The sequence below is a fragment of the Rhinatrema bivittatum genome, chromosome 4, assembly GCF_901001135.1.
Source record: "Rhinatrema bivittatum chromosome 4, aRhiBiv1.1, whole genome shotgun sequence".
Taxonomy (NCBI): Eukaryota; Metazoa; Chordata; class Amphibia; order Gymnophiona; family Rhinatrematidae; genus Rhinatrema; species Rhinatrema bivittatum.
In genome coordinates, this window is record NC_042618.1 from 110,459,881 (window position 1) to 110,478,179 (window position 18,299).

General features: G+C 43.6%; 1 protein-coding gene across 1 annotated transcript in view; it reads left to right on the forward strand.

Annotated features, from left to right (window-relative positions):
- Positions 1-18,299, forward strand: part of MAPKBP1 (mitogen-activated protein kinase binding protein 1) — a 408,115-nt gene that overhangs the window by 78,033 nt on the left and 311,783 nt on the right. The gene's annotated exons all lie outside the window — the stretch shown is intronic.

Genomic DNA, 18,299 nt, shown 5'->3' on the forward strand with positions numbered 1-18,299 from the left:
TGACTGCACTACATAAAAGCAACTCTGAGTTTCTTGAAAGTAAGAAACAAAAGGATGAGAATCCAGAAAAGATGCCATGTGTTACAAGTATCTGTAGTGTTTGCAAGGTTAAAAATCACTCATACATAATTGCAAAGACTAACACAGAGCTGTTTAGTTACATCCTCATTAGAATTTCTTGACTGCTTTCAGTAAGATTTTGGACTTAGTGTGGGCATTAAGGGATAGAAAGGCTTTCCCCAGAAAGCTGCAAAAAAGTAGTTGAGAACTGATGCTGTCTCGGTTGTGGTTTAGTTACTACAACAAGAAAATGATATGACGATATTTCTTCAATAGAGTCTAGGACTCTGAGAGAAGGGTGGCTTGGTTGTTGTTTCATGGAGATAACTGGAGAATTCTGCCACCGTCTATGATGTTGGGCAGCAGTCTCCTGTTGCTTTAGTTTTAATCGATTTGCATTTAGTTAATAGCCCGCTTGATTCTTTCAGTTCATGCTCATTTGATAACTTCCAGACACTGTGCATCTGTTTTAGAGATGCCCAAATTGTAGGTCTTCTCTTTCTGCCTCTTTCCTCTTATTGAATAGGGTGGGCTCATGGATATTACATTTTCTTGTTGAAAAAGGTTTTTTGAGCTTTCATTTAAAACTACAGTGGCACCATTTCTCTGACTATTGGTAGCACTTAGAACTGTGGCATAGAAGACCACCATCTTGATTCTCTTGTCTTTTGGGTCAACAGAGTTTAAAGTGGTCACAGCCAATAGGAAGGAGGATATTTCAAGCAGTGCTTTTTGTGATGGCATTTGCTGTTAGGCAAAAGAACACCCCTGAGAGAGCTCAATAACTGCCTGCTTCCTTGGCTACAGGAAGTTGTAGCAGACAGTGCCTGAATGATCAGAGAGGCAGCTAGGACCAGAAAGGGAGAACAAATACTTTGAGGCTGCAAACAAGACTAAAAAAGGTGTATTTTTAGCCAAATGAAAGAGGCTACTTAGTTGCCCTATCAGGCTTCAGCTGTTAAAGTACTGGTCAAAGATCTGGTTGAAGACCTCCCCAAAGGAGGAAAGGAAAGGGGATGTGCTGTTGGGAGACTTTAACCAGCTGGATCTGGGCTAGAGTATCCCGTCTGCAGAATTGGTTGAAGTAGAGAGGTCCTGGACTCCCTTCAAGGGGCTCTTCTCAGAAAAATGGTAATGGAATGAGATAAGGGGCTATATTGGACTTGGCACTAACAAATAGAGGACACATTTCTAATGTCTATGTTGGTGGCCATCTGAGCACCATTGATCATCAGATGGTTTGGTTTGAGAGAACAGCTAAGGCAGAGAGGAATCACACACCCAAGTCTCTAGTCCTGGAATTTAAAAAATACCAAAATCTCCGAAATGGGGCAGTATCTCCTGAAGGCTCTCCATATGTATAACCTAGAAGAGAGGCAAGACGGGGAAGATGTGATAGAGAGATTCAAATATCTGAAAGATTTAATAGTGCACAAGAAGTAAACACCATGTGGATCGGTGCGGTGGGCTTCTTATGGCAGGGAGTCATAGAAAGGCCATGAGGACCTAAAATGTAGGATGTTTAGATACCAGCATGCTGGTGGCTGTTTGAATTATTCTAGGTTAGAAATGGGAGGAATGGGGTGCTTGGGGTAAACTAAAAAGAGAATATTGCATGCTCAGTTACCCAAGGAGGTGGAGTAAAATAGAAGAAACTGACAAAAACTGTCTTGGATAAGGAGCGATATCCCACAGGTAGTCACGCTGAATGGCTGGCAGCTGGGATATATCCTGGACCATATGGAGAAGAAGAATTGAGCAGTTGGTCTTTTTCTGCCATTATTTCCCCAGGTGAATGAGGCTGAAATTTCTAAATATTGTGAAATAGGAGACCATGGTGGAGGGGGGAGAGAGAAGGCTGTAATTGAATTCTGTATGGTTTTTTTTTTTCTTTCCCTCAACTGGAAGGTAAAGGTCACTATAAAAATAAAACTACAGTTGTTTAACTTATGACTGAAAAGGTTAGCTACAAAAAAGGTAAGAAAACTGGTCTTGTAAAAAAAAAAAACAAGTTCTTCTGTAGGGATGTGTGTATTGCCTCTTTTATAAATTAGGGGTTGTCAGATCTTAAATTACTGCTTCCTTCTGGTTTGATGACATAATGTTAAGGGGCTGGGCTGACTTGTAGGACCAGCTGGAACTCCTGTATAATGTGCCTGTGCAGGCCTCTTAGCTTAGAGGGAATTCTAAAGACTGCCTGCTGGCTGGGGCCCCTGATTCTGTTTGCCGGGATCCTTCTCAGCTGAGTTTTTCCTTTCCAGTTTAATTTCTTGTCTGTCAGTGGCCATGCCAGTTCATGGAACCCTTTCATCAAGTCCTTTGGGGAAGAGAAGGTTTTATGTGGCTCCTTTTTCTATGACCGCCCGGGTCATCCTGGAGATCTGATACGTCCTTTCTCTGGCCTGTCTCTTCATGTGCTCTCGCTTGTCACTCTTGCTGCCCTTGTCTTTATTTGGTTAGGACATGAGGAGGCCAGTGGGAGAGGGTTTAGCTTCCCAGTGTGAGCTGGCCTAGTCAGACAGTAGTAATTTAAGCACGCCCTTCCTGGGAGGAAGCATGGATTAGAAAGCTGCTTGCTTTTCAGGCTGTTCACAACAAAATATGCATGACGAGCATTTGCATGCAATAGAGCCAGTGCATGCCAGGTCTCTCATCCACACAATTTATTATGGATATGTTGAAAACCAGACTGGTTTTTGTGGCACTGGAGGACTGAAGTTACCTACCTCTGGGTTAGAGTATTGAACTGTGATTTGGGAAGGAAGTCCTGGAATATGCATGCAAGGCTTTCCATTGGAAGACTCACTTTATCTGCCTCTGCCTTTGGCATTCATTTGAAAATAAGGTATTTGTGTTCATCAAGTGTTCCTGGTCATCACATTATACAAGAAATTAATCTTGAATGCTAATGCAATGTTATTACATTTCAAACAGGTAGAATAGAGGGGGAGAGAGGGAATTGGTCCCTCTTGGGTTTTTTTTATTTCATTTTTTTTTCTGTCGCTCAGCTTTTCTTTCTTCCTTTTGGCTTCCTAAATTCCCTTCTCATCGTCCTCTTCCCCTGTTTTGATTTCTCCTCATCAGTTTGTAGCCATTTTAGAGTTCTCATTATAAAAAGCAAAGGAAAAGCCCAAAGGCTTAGGCAGTCCTTCCCAGATGCTGGCCGGAGTTGATAGCTGGAGAGGGACAAGCTGTTGGAATTTAAAAGCAGAGGGTACGCTGAGCAGGGCCACGCGCCAGAGCGCACTCCTCTTCCTGGGCCTTCTTCCAGGCAGCTGCCTCAGCTTAAGCCCTCCTGCAGGGACTTTTTTTTGCTTCCAGTGCAGGAGGGCTGGTTTTCAGAGTAGCCAGAAGGAACATTCATCAGATAAATAGTGGAGTCTTAGTATGGGGTAAATTTACATAGTTTAGTTACTCTGAAAACCAGACTTACTTACAGCCCTCAAGGGGATGGTACTAAATGCTATTGCCCATCCCCCACTTAATGTCTGGCGCACCTATTAGAGTGGTGAGAAGAGGAGCACGGCAGCAGCCTTACACTGCATTGACTGAGGATTTCTACTCTTAATGAACTGAGCAAAGGAGGGGGAAGTGTCCTGGCCTACTTCCTTTCTCTAGTACAGAGCTTTCCAAACTTTTCATGTTGGTGACATACTTTTTAGAGAAACATAATTTCACGACACAGTAATTCAGTCTAATAGCATACCAGAGGTTAAAAGGTTAAACGAACAAAACGTATTTCGACAATTCATGTATGTTTCTTTAAATATATACATAAACAAAATGTTTCACGACACAACCTATCTCATGAAAACCTTTCATTTATATTAAAAATAATATTCCAAGATTAATGTTGTTGTTATAATTTGAGTAACAATAATAAAACAAATTGTCTGTCCCCCACACATTCATCTCTCTCTCTCCCCCCCCCCCCAGCACATGTCTGGCCCCCACACACTCATCTCTCTGTCGTCCCCCCCCCCCCAAAAGCACATGTCTGGCCCCCACACACTCATCTCTCCCCCCCCCCCCAAGCACATGTCTGGCCCCCACACACTCATCTCTCCCCCCCCCCCAAGCACATGTCTGGCCCCCACACACTCATCTCTCCCCCCCCCCCCCAAGCACATGTCTGGCCCCCACACACTCATCTCTCCCCCCCCCCCAAGCACATGTCTGGCCCCCACGCACTCATCTCTCTCCCCGCCCCGCCCCCCAAAGCACATGTCTGGCCCCCACGCACTCATCTCTCTGTGTCCCCCCCACCCCCAAAAAAGCACATGTCTGGGCCCCCACACACTCATCTCTCTCCCCGCCCCCCCCCCCCCCCAGCACATGTCTGGCCCCCACGCACTCATCTCTCTGTGTCCCCCCCCCCCCCAAAAAAGCACATGTCTGGCCCCCACACACTCATCTCTCTCCCCGCCCCCCCCCCCCCAGCACATGTCTGGCCCCCACACACTCATCTCAGTTTTCATATAATCAGTTAAAAAACTCCTTCATGACTTGCCAGGGACAAAACGCTCCCACAGTGTCTTTTCCGGCCCCCCCACCCCTCCCCAATTTGTTTTTGGAAGGTAGGGTGGTGGGGACTATGAGTTAATTTCTTCATGACCAGTGCACAAATTGTATCCATGCAGCCTTCATTCTCCTCCACTCTCCACCTTACCCAGGTGCAGTCCTTACTCTCCCTCCCCTCACTGTCTTCTTACATTTGTCTTCTCTACATAATTCCCCCAGCTCCCCTGAGCCTGCCCTCTTTCTTCTCCAGGGCCCTGATAGGGGATGAAGCTATGGCCTCCTCCCATGTCCTGCTTGGGTTTTACGGTGCTGCTTCTATAGGGCCCTCGAAGTAAGACCAAAGATGTAGCCTCTACCTTCTCAAAGGCTCTCAGTTTCGGGAATGGGCAAGTAGATTTTTTCCAGCCATGCATATGAGATTGTTTTTTTTTTTAAACACTTTTTTGTTTCAAGGCATTTCATGGATGTCATATGCAGTTATGGCCCAGTTACAAATAGTCATTTTGTTAATCTGAGTTGAGGTTTGAGCCCATGAATCCCAGGTCTTACATGCAGAAGGTCATATATTTCCCTTTTAGCTCGGTCTGGCTGTCCAGTTTTCCCTCCTTCCTTGCAATTGTTACTCTGCCTTATGTTAAGAATGTAACATAAGAATATAAGATATGTCATACTGGGTCAGACTAAGGGTCCATCAAGCCCAGTATTACGTTTCCAACAGTTGCCAATCCAGGCCATAAGAACCTGGCAAGAACTCAAACATTAAATAGACCTCAAGCTACTATTGCTTATTAATTAATTAATAGCAGTTTATGGATTTTTACCTCTAGGAACTTATCCAAACCTTTTTTAAACCCAGTTACACTAACTGCTGTAACCACATCCTCTAGCAATGAATTCCAGAGCTTAACTATGAGCTGAGTGAAATAATTTTCTTTGATTTATTTTAAATGAGTCCTTCTATTATTGATAGAGTAAATAACCAATTTATATTAACCTGTTCAAGTCCTTTTATGATTTTGTAGACCTCTGTCATATCCCCCTCAGTCATTTCTTCTCCAAACTGAACAGCCCTAACTTCTTTAGTCTTTCCTCATAGGGGAGCCTTCCCATGCCCCTTTTCATTTTGGTCGCCCTTCTCTGTACCTTCTCCATCGCAATTGTATCTTTTTTGAGATGCGGTGACCAGAATTGCACACAGTATTCAAGGTGCGGTCTCACCATGGAGCGATACAGACACATTATGACATCCACTGTTTTATTTGCCAATCCCTTCCTAATAATTACTAACATTCTGTTTGCTTTTTTGACCTCCACAGCACACTGAGCCGACAGTTTTAATGTATTATCCACCATGTCGCCTAGATCTCTTTCCTGGGTGGTAACTCCTAAGATAGAACCTAACTTTGTGTAACCACAGCGAAGGTTATTTTTTCCTGTATACATCACCTTTCACTTGTCCACATTAAATTTCATCTGCCATTTCGAAGCCCAATCTTCCAGTCTCACAAGTTCCTCAACGCGCGATAGGGCCTTTTCCCAGTTTCCGCCCATAAAGGAGTGGATTAGGAGGGAACATCCTAAACCCCTACCTACCTTGCCTGCCTTTGCCCCTATCCTCCCTGACCCCTAAAAACCCCCTTAACTACCTTTTTTTTTTTTTGTTTTTCAACTTACCTGCTCTCCAGAGCAGCCGTAAGTTGCGCGGGCAGGCCAGTGCTGACCCCGGTCCACTCCTTTTTTTTTCCAAAGCCGGCTCTTCCGCATGTACTGGGAGATACTCACATGGCTGTGGTGCTTTGAAAATGTGCATGGTGTGCACACGACCCGGCCACGCTCATATCTGCTGGTATTGGCACGCGTGTCAGCCTTTTAAAATTAACCCATTAGCCTCCTGCAGGATCTTTATTCTGTTGGACTCTTTGCCGTCCCAGACATAAAGTGCCACCAAGATGCTCTTCTCTGTCATTGCGATATAATTTGTACCCTGGGATAGTACTATCCCATTGGCTATTTTCTTTCCACTATCTCTCTGAGATGCCAATACTGTCAAGTGCGCTCGGCTGAGAGCACTGTTTAACATGTGGTTGGACATGTGTTTTCGACATGCGTCCACTACCCCTTATACTGTAAGGGGTTTAGCGTGTCGAAAACGCATGTCCAACCCCCTCCCCCTTGTCCCAAAACTAATAGCACTCATCGCATGCAAATGCATGTTGAAGAGGTTATTAGTTATGTACCTGGGATACCGAAAAAAAAAATGTGGCCAAGCATCCTGAATAAGTGTACAGAAAACTCTGCTTTTCTGTACACCTTGCAACTTAATATGCTAGTAATATTAAGTCAGAGGAACCAAAAAAAAAATGTGCCAGCTGGTCAGGTTAGGCAAACAGATGCTCAATTTTACCGGCGTCCATTTTCCTAACCTATGGCTGTCAACGGGTTCAGAAAACTGACACTTGTAAAATTGAGCATCGGTTTCCTGAACCCGCTGTCAGTGCTATTGGCCCTAGTGCCTCCTTTTTAGCACGATCCCTCATTTAAATACAGAATCGCACACCCAGGAGAGGTGGCTGGGCGCATGATGGGAGAGCAGGCGCTTCTTATATCTGCCTGTAAGTCTGTCATCATTCTCTTCTATGCACTCTTAACTCTCCCTTCTTAGACTTCTGGCATTAGCATACAAACATTTCAAAGTGTGTTTTTTGTTTGTATTAATATTCTGCTTTTCAGTTGACAGGGATAAACTTGAATCTTTTAGCTCAGGTCGTCTTTAATTAAAGGCACGATACCTTTCTTATTATTGGAACCTCTGTTGGGATGCCCTAAATCTAATGCTGCATTAGTATCCTTCAAAGATACCTCCCTCCGAGCCATATGCTGCTGAACAACTGTCTGCTTTCCCCTTAGAGCAGCTTTTAAACTAAAGCAATCTCCTTTTTAAAGATTAGCACCAGCAGCCTGGTTCCACCCTGGTTAAGGTGCAGCCCATCCCTTTGGAAAAGACTCCCCCCTTCCCCAAAAGGTTCCCCAATTCTTTACAAAACTGAATCCCTCTTCCTTGCACCATCGTCTCATCCACGCATTGAGACCCCAGCGCTGTGCCTGCCTCTGGGGACATGTGTGTGGAACAGGGAGCATTTCAGAGAATGCTACCCTGGAGGTTCTGAATTTCAGCTTTCTACCTAAGAGCCTAAATTTGGCTTCCAGAACCTCCCTCCACATTTTCCTATTTTGTTGGTGCCTACATGTACCACAATAGCTGGCTCCTCCCCAGCACTGTCTAAAATTTTATCTAGGTGATGTGTGAGGTCCACCACCTTCGCACCAGGAAGCATGTTACCAGGCGATCCTCACCCCCACCAGCCACCCAACTGACCATATTCCTAATAATCGAATCACCAGCTATGACAGCCACCCTAACCCTTCCCTCCTGGGCAGTAGCTCTGGGAGACACATCCTTGGTGTGAGAGGACAGTGCATTACCTGGAGAGCAGGTCCTTGCTACAGGATAATTTCTTGCTGTACCAGGTTGATGCTGTCTGATCAGGAGAACTTCCTCCTCCAAGGCAGCACCAGGGCTGCCAGACTGGAGTTGGGACTTGGCTACTCTGTCCCTGAAGGTCTCATCTATATACTTCTCTGTCAACCTCAGCTCCTCCAGATCTGCCATGCTAGCCTCCCGAGATCGTACTCGTTCTCTGAGAGTCAGGAACTCTTTGCACCGGGTGCACACATACAACCTCTCACAGGTGAAAAATCATACATGTGACATTTGATGCAAAAGACTGGGAGGCCCCCCTCTTGCTGCTGGACTGCTGCCTTCATCTTAAATTTGTTGAGTTCCTAGTTAAGTTTAGGTTGCTATGGGAGTAGGAATGTGTACAATTAAATGTATTAGTGTATTCACTGTTTATCTGGTAGAAGGGAATGAGTAAACTCTTGATAAGTTATGGGGAATTTCTGAATTTAAGTTAAAAGGCTGAAAATGTATTTATTTATTTATTAAGTGATAGTGTCACGTGCCTATGAACTAAAAGATGAGCTAGGGGTGGGAGGGAGGGAAAGATAAACACACACACTCCTGGTTTTTGCCTGCCCTCTGACTAGTTATTTAATACAGACACTCAAACACGCTAAAGAATATGCCTCAAATAGTTTTTCTCCCCTCAACTTTTAAGTTCTAAAATTTCCCCAAGCAGTACTTACTGATTCTTTTAAGAAATAACATAAGAAATTGCCATACTGGTCAGACCAAGGGTCCATCAAGCCCAGCATCCTGTTTCCAAGGTTATCCTCTCTTCACAGTGCTCCCACTGGATTGTTTGTTTTCCCCTCACGTGCCACCACCTTCTAGACTCCCTAAGGATGTATGAAACAGCTGCAGTGCTTATATGGACAAGTACAACTCATTTCCTTTCAGCACAAGCCATCACAAACACTGAAATGTTGGAAGTAGAAGAAAAACCCCCAAAGTGATGATGGTATGTGGTATGAAAGCCTCTGCACATCCTCTTTCCTCTCCTGCTGAGGTTATGTTGTTGAATAGAAGCAGAACTTTACTGTCTACAGGGCTGTGTGTAATGCTAAGAGTGGAATGTACCATTAGTCATCTTTGAATTTTATGACTTTCTGATCCCCTTGTGGTGTAGATTCTGGTTTGAGCAGGCTGTTGGTTTTAGAGATGTTTTGTTTGTTTTTTTTCTTCACTTTGCTGTACCGTTACTTTATTTGTTCTGCTTTCTTCACTGGTAGGAGTATCCAGAAGTTCTATTGTTGCTACTGTTTTTCAATTTAAAATTGGATTAACCAGTAAATGTAGTGCTTGTCAGTAGGTCATTTTATTTTGCTTTGCAATGTTGCCAGTATGTCAGTGTGTACTGCATGTGCTCTATATCACACAATGAGGCCAATGCAATAAATGAGCGCGTAAAACGGGCGCTCAGTGTTAAGCGTCCACTTTCCTAACGTGCGCCCAGGCACCTCTCCTGGGGTCACACTGCCAAGGAAACACTAGGGACAGTTGCGCATCTCTAGGGCCTCCTCTGCAGTGGATGCCCAGGAGAGGCGACTGTCAGCAGGTTAGGAAAAGAGACGCTCAATTTTACGAGTGTCCATTTTCCTAACCGGTGCACAGCCACAGGTTAGAAAAATGAACGCTGGTTAATTGAGCATCCATTTCCCTAACCTGACTACCATACTTTTTTTTTTTTTTTTTTTTTTTTTTATATAATGTTTTTAAACTTTTTTGGTTCCTCCAACTTGATATCGCCACAAGCGTAAAAATGTGCAGGTGGTGCATACATTTATTTTTTTTAAGATTGGGGTGAATAACTATTAGCCTCATCAGCATGCATTTTCATGTGATGAGTGTTATTAGTTTTGCTGCGGGTTAGACACGCTAATCCCCTTATAGCATAAGGAGCTGTGGACATGCGTGGAAAGTGTTCTAAACATCAAAATCACTGAAGATATAGAAAGACATGGTTTAATGGAACAAAGTCAGCATGGCTTTACCCAGGGCAAGTCTTGCCTCACAAATCTGCTTCACCTTTTTGAAGGAGTTAATAAACATGTGGATAAAGGTGAACCAGTAGATGTAGTATACTTGGATTTTCAGAAGGCGTTTGACAAAGTTCCTCATGAGAGGCTTCTAGGAAAAGTAAAAAGTCATGGGATAGGTGGCGATGTCCTTTCGTGGATTGCAAACTGGCTAAAAGACAGGAAACAGAGAGTAGGATTAAATGGACAATTTTCTCAGTGGAAGGGAGTAGGCAGTGGAGTGCCTCAGGGATCTGTATTGGCCCCTTACTTTTCAATATATTTATAAATGATCTGGAAAGAAATAAGATGAGTGAGATAATCAGATTTGCAGATGACACAAAATTGTTCAGAGTAGTTAAATCACAAGCAGATTGTGATAAATTCCAGGAAGACCTTGTGAGACTGGAAAATTGGGCATCAAAATGGCAGATGAATTTTAATGTGGATAAGTGCAAGGTGATGCATATATAGGGAAAAATAACCCATGCTATAGTTACACAATGTTAGGTTCTATATTAGGTGCTACAAGTCAAGAAAGAGATCTCTGAGTCATAGTGGATAACACATTGAAATCGTCAGTTCAGTGTGCTGCGGCAGTCAAAAAAGCAAACAATGTTGGGAATTATTAGAAAGGGAATGGTGAATAAAACGGAAAATGTCATAATGCCTCTGTATCGCTCCATGGTGAGACTGCACCTTGAATACTTGAGTACAGTTCTGGTCACCGCATCTCAAAAAAGATATAATTGCAAAGGAGAAGGTACAGAGAAGGGCTACAAAATGATAAGGGGAATGGAACAGCTCCCCTATGAGGAAAGACTAAAGAGGTTAGGACTTTTCAGCTTGGAGAAGAGACGGCTGAGGGGGGATATGATAGAGGTGTTTAAAATCATGAGAGGTCTAGAACGGGTAGATGTGAATCGGTTATTTACTCTTTCGGATAATAGACTAGGGGGCACTCCATGAAGTTAGCATGTGGCACATTTGAAACTAATCGGAGAAAGTTCTTTTTCACTCAATGCACAATTAAACTCTGGAATTTGTTGCCAGAGGATGTGGTTCGTGCAGTTAGTATAGCTGTGTTTAAAAAAGGATTGGATACGTTCTTGGAGGAGAAGTCCATTACCTGCTATTAATTAAGTTGACTTAGAAAATAGCCACTGCTATTACTAGCAACGGTAACATGGAATAGACTTAGTTTTTGGGTACTTGCCAGGTTCTTATGGCCTGGATTGGCCACTGTTGGAAACAGGATGCTGGGCTTGATGGACCCTTGGTCTGACCCAGTATGGCATGTTCTTATGTTCAAATCTGGCATCCAACCACAGGTTAAACAGTGCACTCAGCTGAGCGCACTATTTTGCATTGGCCCCAAGGTGAAGCTTCACTACAGTAAGGACTTAATGCCTAGCAGATCGAAGCTAGGCACTTGTGCCCACACAGAGCTTATCAGGAAGACTAAGGTGAAAATCAGAACCTTTTTGACCAGATCAGGCCAAAGATGCCTGCTTTTGCACACAAGGAGGGAGACCAACGTTATCTGTAGCCAAAGTAGTAATATTGTCATTTAATTTTGCTGTGGCATTGCTGTCTAGGTAATGATTTGGTTTGTAATGCTAGACATTGCTAAGTTGGAGGAGTTTAAAAGTATTTTTATTTAGCCCAAGCACTTTTCCGAGTTACCAGTAAGTCCTGGAAGTATACATACTAGAACAGTTAGAGAGGGAAAATTAGGGGGAGGATCCATTCATTGGCAGCCCTCCCATTTAGGGTGCTGTAATGGATATCCCCTGCAGGTGGTTTTATAGTAGAAAAGCTCTGGGGGCAGTCTTAGTTGGTAGTTTGAGAGGAAGGTTGAAGTTTTTCCTGAGTTACATTTTGGGCCTATCTAAGGCCTTGGAAACCATCCAAGAGTCTCCAGTGTTGGTCAAGGCTCCACTGCTATTCTCTCCACCCAAGATGGAGAATGGTTGTCCAGGGACTAATTTGGATTTCTGGACATTTTACATGATAGGAAACCTTGCTGAACACCTGGGCCTTTCTAGGTCTCAGGGCCTGGGGAACCCTGTGCTCCGGATGCTTAGGGATAGGGAAGACCTGCCCTGAAGTGGTGGTGACCTGTTGCAAGGTATCTCTGGTGGTGTTTGCTTTTGGAGATGCAGAAGAAGTTGATTTTCCAAGACCTAGGAGGAAGCGTTTTTCTGCTCCTATTCCTACCCATCTGTGGACCTGTGAAATCTGCAGTTTGAACCAGGATCCCTTCCATTTAGGATCCCCATCAAGAGAAAGGACATGTAACTGTGAGTAAAAACTCATCTGTAATTAGAGTACACCCAATCTGAGTCTTTACATCCACTGGAGAAAAAGAGAAATTCACTGTCTGTGCAGAGACAGATTTTTGTCATCTGGGAAGGGTTTCCCGTCCACCAAAGGGGACCGCTGTATTCCTGGCCTTTCCTAAAGACTCTTGCACAGATAGAGGACACAGAATTATAAAGAGAGGAAGAGAGAGCTGTGGTGCTGGAAATTGATATTTATTGTGCCATCAATCCATCGTTGTCTTCTTTAAAATTATTATTTTAGACACTAACCCAGTGTTCCCTGCATCATCTTTGGGCAAACAATATATGCAAATTCACCTCACCCAGGGAAATTCCAGGAAGGAAATCAACCACCCCATACTGGGACTTGAGAACGCCTTTCTGCCCCCAGTTGGAAGGACCATTTACATTTTACATTTATTAAAATTTCTTAATCACTTAACGGTACAAGAGGTCTAAGTGATGTACAGTAAAACATGCATAAAAGCAAAAAATAAAAGTAGCAATCAATATCTACATTAAATAATTCAAAACAAAGTAGGATTAATACATAAAAGAAAAATCACGTATATGCTAATTTAAATAGAAAAGTTTTTAAAAGGCCTCTGAATGTTTTTAATGACTCACATAATCACAGCTCAATAGAAAGAGAATTCCAAAGAGCTGGACCTGCAACTGAGAAAGCGCATTCTCTAGTAATATGAAGGCTTCCAACATTTGGTGATGGAATATCTAGGAAACCTCTTTGTGAAGAACGCAGACTTCTAGATGGCTGATATATCTTTAATATGGCATTGGACCATGGACAAGAGTAGCTAATAATTAGTTTGAAAATTGTCATGCAAGTTTTGTACTTAATCCGTTCATTGATTGAGAGCCAATGTAAGTTCATCATGGCAGGGGAATGTGCTCATAGCGTTTTAAGCCAGTAATTACGCAAGCAGCAGAGTTTGAGTATTTGTAAAGGTTGCAACGTGCAGAAATTGCAAGAGACCATTACACACGACCTTGGGAGTTAAGGGAAGAAGAAGAGTTAATCAGGGTCCCTTTTGCAAAGAACTTATAAATAACTTTATGGCCTCACCTGTACCGGACATGCACACTGGGGTGGGGTTACATAAAATTGCACCCAGTAACATGGGGCTTAAAGTGTGGGGTGTGAAGGCAGACAAAATTGATGTGGGAATCACCACGAAACAGCTAGTTTTGCTAATCGACGTTTTGGGGAAAAAACCATAAAACTTTACTAATATGGCTGCTGAAATCACCGCTCCTGCCAGTAGCGAGCAAAACCGCGCCAAAGGAAGAGACATAAAGCTGAATATATGACATCATCGGCTGGAATGATGCTAATACATCAGCGCTACATTATCACTTAAGCATTTCAGCACGGGGCACAGCCTGCATGGAGCACATTACACATCTACAGTTAGATTGAGCAAAGCAATTGCAAACATCTGTGGCACAGCACTGGACAACCACATGACAATGGCCAGCTCCTCCCACTTTGGCATGAGTAGCAGCCACCACTCCATCCATGGATCAGACAAGGGTTCCAACAAGCATTGAGGAGCCCGCAGCACCGTCTGAGCACTGAAGCGAGACGACTCCTGTGGGGGAGTCATGTCAGGTGATGCCTCGATCTCAGCTGACATGACATCTTTCTTCACCTCTCATGGAAGGGTAAGGATCACCTTGCAGATGCTCAAGCAATGGGGGCTTGTGGGTGCTGACACTGCTTTACTATGCAGTGGTGCAACCCTTCCAGCTTCAGTGCTGATACTGCCTTGGCTTAATGTTTAAAGCAGCCAAGCTAACCATCTCCTGCGCCTGCTTCCAGAGTGACCAGCATACAGCTAGCTACTACGTTAGAGGGAGTTACCATGACCAGATGGTCCATTTCGCCCTTGAAAGGATCGGATGAGAGCGGAGAGCGAGCCAAGATTAAACCAAAGCCCATGGGAGTGCCTGCAAAATCTGCCATCCCGGAAAGTGTGTGTGGGGGGAGTTGGCTGAGGCCTACACAATCTGCAGCCTTAATGTACTCTCCCTGGCTGATGAATGACCGCTGTTGAGGCTGAGCCAACCCAATTTGGGGGACTTAGTGGAGACGGCGTTCCCACTATCCAAAACAGAAGCCGAACTAACATCTGAGAGAGAAGCCTCCCTTAAGAAGACCACAGACCCAACCAAGGCCCCGAGGAGCATGGCGAAGTTTGCCCACTATGCAGACCAGAGTGTTGAATAGAGGACTAGGCCAATCATCTGGCGCAGGATCCACCATTTCCTGATCATCAGGAAGAGCCAAAGAGCAAGACCACTGAAATATGGCCATCAGTAACCAATGGCCAGGAAAAGATGTAATATTCCTGCTGAGGTAAACCTTTATGCTCCCGAACCCAAAACCTGTAGGGAATACTGTATCCAGGCGATGAAGGGATGCCAAATGTTATCCAGCTCAGGGGTCTTCTCAGTATGGACTTCCCAAGAGAGAAGAAGTTCACTACTAGTTGGACTGCCGAGATCACCATCTGTCTGGTCCTTGTTGCCCAGTGAGTTATCTATGGCTCTCTCAATTCACAGCTTGAGGATGCCTAATGTCCTCTTTAATAAAACCTTTCAGCCTGATGTGAGAGATCAGTTCTGGGTGGCCCCCAACACCTGTCTAGACCCTAAGAAACTTCTCCGCACCTCACAAGCAGAGAGCTCAGAAGGCAGACCCTTTAGGTTTGCTGAGATTTAGGAGGTAGAGAGGAGTTTTTCTTGAGTTGTTTTTTCAGGCCCAGTCAGAGGAGCCAGGCAGACCCTGCCTGGTGGTACTGACCAGAGTCAGGAGGGATTTCCTTTCCCAGTCCACTCACTGGCTGGTATGGATTTTCTCTCTGGGTCTATTTTTTGGGTTATAAGACTTTAAGTGATAAGTCCAGGTGTCCAGTGAGGCTCCTTTCTTGAACTCAGGGATTGGGGAACCTTGTGTCTGGGACACACAGGGATAGGGAAGACCTGCCCCTGAAGTGGTAGTGAGCCGTTGTAAGGAGGAACTCCAGTGTTAAATTCAGTTGGGGATAAAAGACTTTGATTTCAAGATCCAGGAGGAAGCTTTGGCTGCCCTTCCTTCCTGTTTGAAACAGAGAGCTGCTTGTGTCAAGGGGATACCTCCCATCAGTGATCCAGAGAGAAGAAATAGAGTCTTTGCAAGAACTAAAGAGATCCTGAAGATCTAAGCGTGTGCAAAAGAAATCAGACATCACTGTGGACAACCATCCGGTGTTTCACCACCTTGGGGAGAGAAAGAGAAGATTTGCTGTCTGTGCCATAGACTTTTACCATTTTTATCAGATTGGAAGGAGTTTTTGACCAGTCTAAAGAACCTTACCCACCTGGGATCTCCACTTAACAAAGTCCTGGAGGGTAATGTTTCCTTAACCCTGATGTGAGTTCTGCACAAATAGAGAGAAGAGACTGTAAGAAAGGAAATAAGAGAATTCTTTGGTGTTGCAGTTTGAGTTATTGTGTCATTCATCAGTTTTCGAACAGTAAAGACTTTAAGTTTGGACACTAACCCAGTGCATCCAGCATCTTTATTTGGGCACACAGCACAAAGAAAGAGAAGTGACCCCTCTCACAGATAACCAAGAGGAAGTTAGCCACCCCTGCACTGGGATCTCAAAGGACATCTTTTTTTCCCCAGCCAAAAGGATTCGCACCCTGGGGAAGGGGCATCAGAGAAGAGCTGGTCAGGATTCCTGCCCCAAAGAACTTAGAAATATTTGTATTGCCCCACCCGTGCAGGGCAGTGACACTTGTGTGGGGGTTACATTTAGGAACTTAGTTCATGAAGAAATGTTGGTGATAACAGCTAGCTGAATTATGGGAGAGGATTTTAGCTAGTGCTGTTGCTTTAGAGTGAGACGCTGAACCTTTTTAATTAAATGTTGGCTGCTTTCCTCACAGTTCCAAGTATTTTATTGTTTAAAAAGAAAAGTGTGTCATACAAGTATACATAACAAGCATTGAAACTGAGTCCAATTTTATGTAGTATGTATTCACAACAAACTGTGTTCTGAAACTTGGGGCTAGCTGGTGGCTGCAAATTGTTCATAAAAAATTAGATTGCTCTAGTGTTTATGAATAGATTTACGATTAGGCAGCTATCAGCTTTTCAGTATGTTCAGATTAAGAGTTGTGTAGCTGTACCTAATATAAAGGAGAAAGGAAACCATTGTGTGCTTTGAGAGGTTGATTCAAAATCTAACACATCTAGGGGGCTAAGTTCTAGATCATATGAGAGATTGATGCACACTATAAACGATGATTACATTTATGGCAGGAAGATAGTCCATGTAATAAAGCAACAGCAAAACTAATAGTATGGCAATTGTCAGAGAGAGAATGCTGGGCTTGATGGACCTTGGTTTGACCCGGCATGGACCTTCTTGTCTTAAGTAGAGGTATTAGACGGAAAAAGGCTAGTCACGTATGGGTTCAGTTCTGGAGGCTCTATCTTCATAAGCATATGGAGAAGATGAAAGTTCAGTGAGAGGCTATGAAAAATGAGGCTAAAGGTATTTTCTTGCTAGAGGAAAGAAAAGAAAAAAGGGAATATGATAGAAGCATTCAAATATTGGAAAGGCTTCAATAGATCACTGAAAGGGGAAATTTTCCCTAGAAAAGGAATTTCAGAGACAAGGGTTCATGATAATTAGCGTGAGGAAAGCTGAGAGGAATACATGAGAAACTATTACATTACTGAGGAGCGAAGGTTGATACCTGAAATCATAGGAGCCAACTTTTGAAAATGATTTGGGATGCTAAACTCAACACAAATTATAGCACACCCCAGCAAAAAAGAAAAAACAGAGCACAGTGGGTCATAAGTGTGACTGACTAGCCTATATTAAAATGTCCAGGGAAGAGCAGGTAATGTGGACATGAGGAAGACTCATGTGAGTGAAACAAAAGTTAGGGTAGCACTTAGTCCCACCAGTCATTCTTCCCAACCCCACCTCATCACTCACCAATCTCATAGCAAGAAAGTAAATGTTGACAGAAAAATACCACATAATCCATCTAGTCTGCCCAACAAGTTACTTTGGTAGGAAGTGCCGCTCCATTCAGTTAATCCTCATGTCCTCTGCCAAGGGCTGCAACTACCGCTCTGTGCAAATTACCCTCCATGTAGAAGAGTTAAACCTAAAGTTAATATAAGTTACTCTATTTCTTCATTCTCTAGCCTCTAGAAATCTGCAGTATTTATCCCGTGCTCTTTTGAATTACAATACCATTCCTGTCTTCACTACCTCTTCCAGGAAGGCATTCCAGGCACTTCCCACTCTGTGGAGAAATGTTTTCTGAGTTGGTTTTCAGTCTTCTCCTCTAGAGTTTCACATTATGACCCTAGTTCCACACTTTCCTTTCCAATGAACCCTTGTCTCTGAAATTCCTTTTCTAGGGAAATGCACTTCTTGTCATTGAATTCTAGCTGCCAAACTTTCAACCACTTTTCAAGCTTTCTTAAATTGTGTTTCATTCTCTGTACTTCAGGCATGTCTACTCTGTTGCAGATCTTACTATCATCTGCAAAAAGGCAAACTTTTCCCTCTGATCCTTCCTTAATGTCACTCATTAAGATCTTGAAAGAACCAGACCCAAAGTTCAGCCTTGAGGAACTCCATGCAACATGGTCCTTTCTTCAGAGTAGGTTCTATTTATCCACTACCTCTTGTCAGTCAACCAATTTATAATCTATTCCACCACTTTGGCACCCACTTCCAGGCTTATTTATTTATTTATTTAACATTTTTATATACCGGGATTCATACAAGATATTGCATATCGTCTCGGTTTACATTGAAA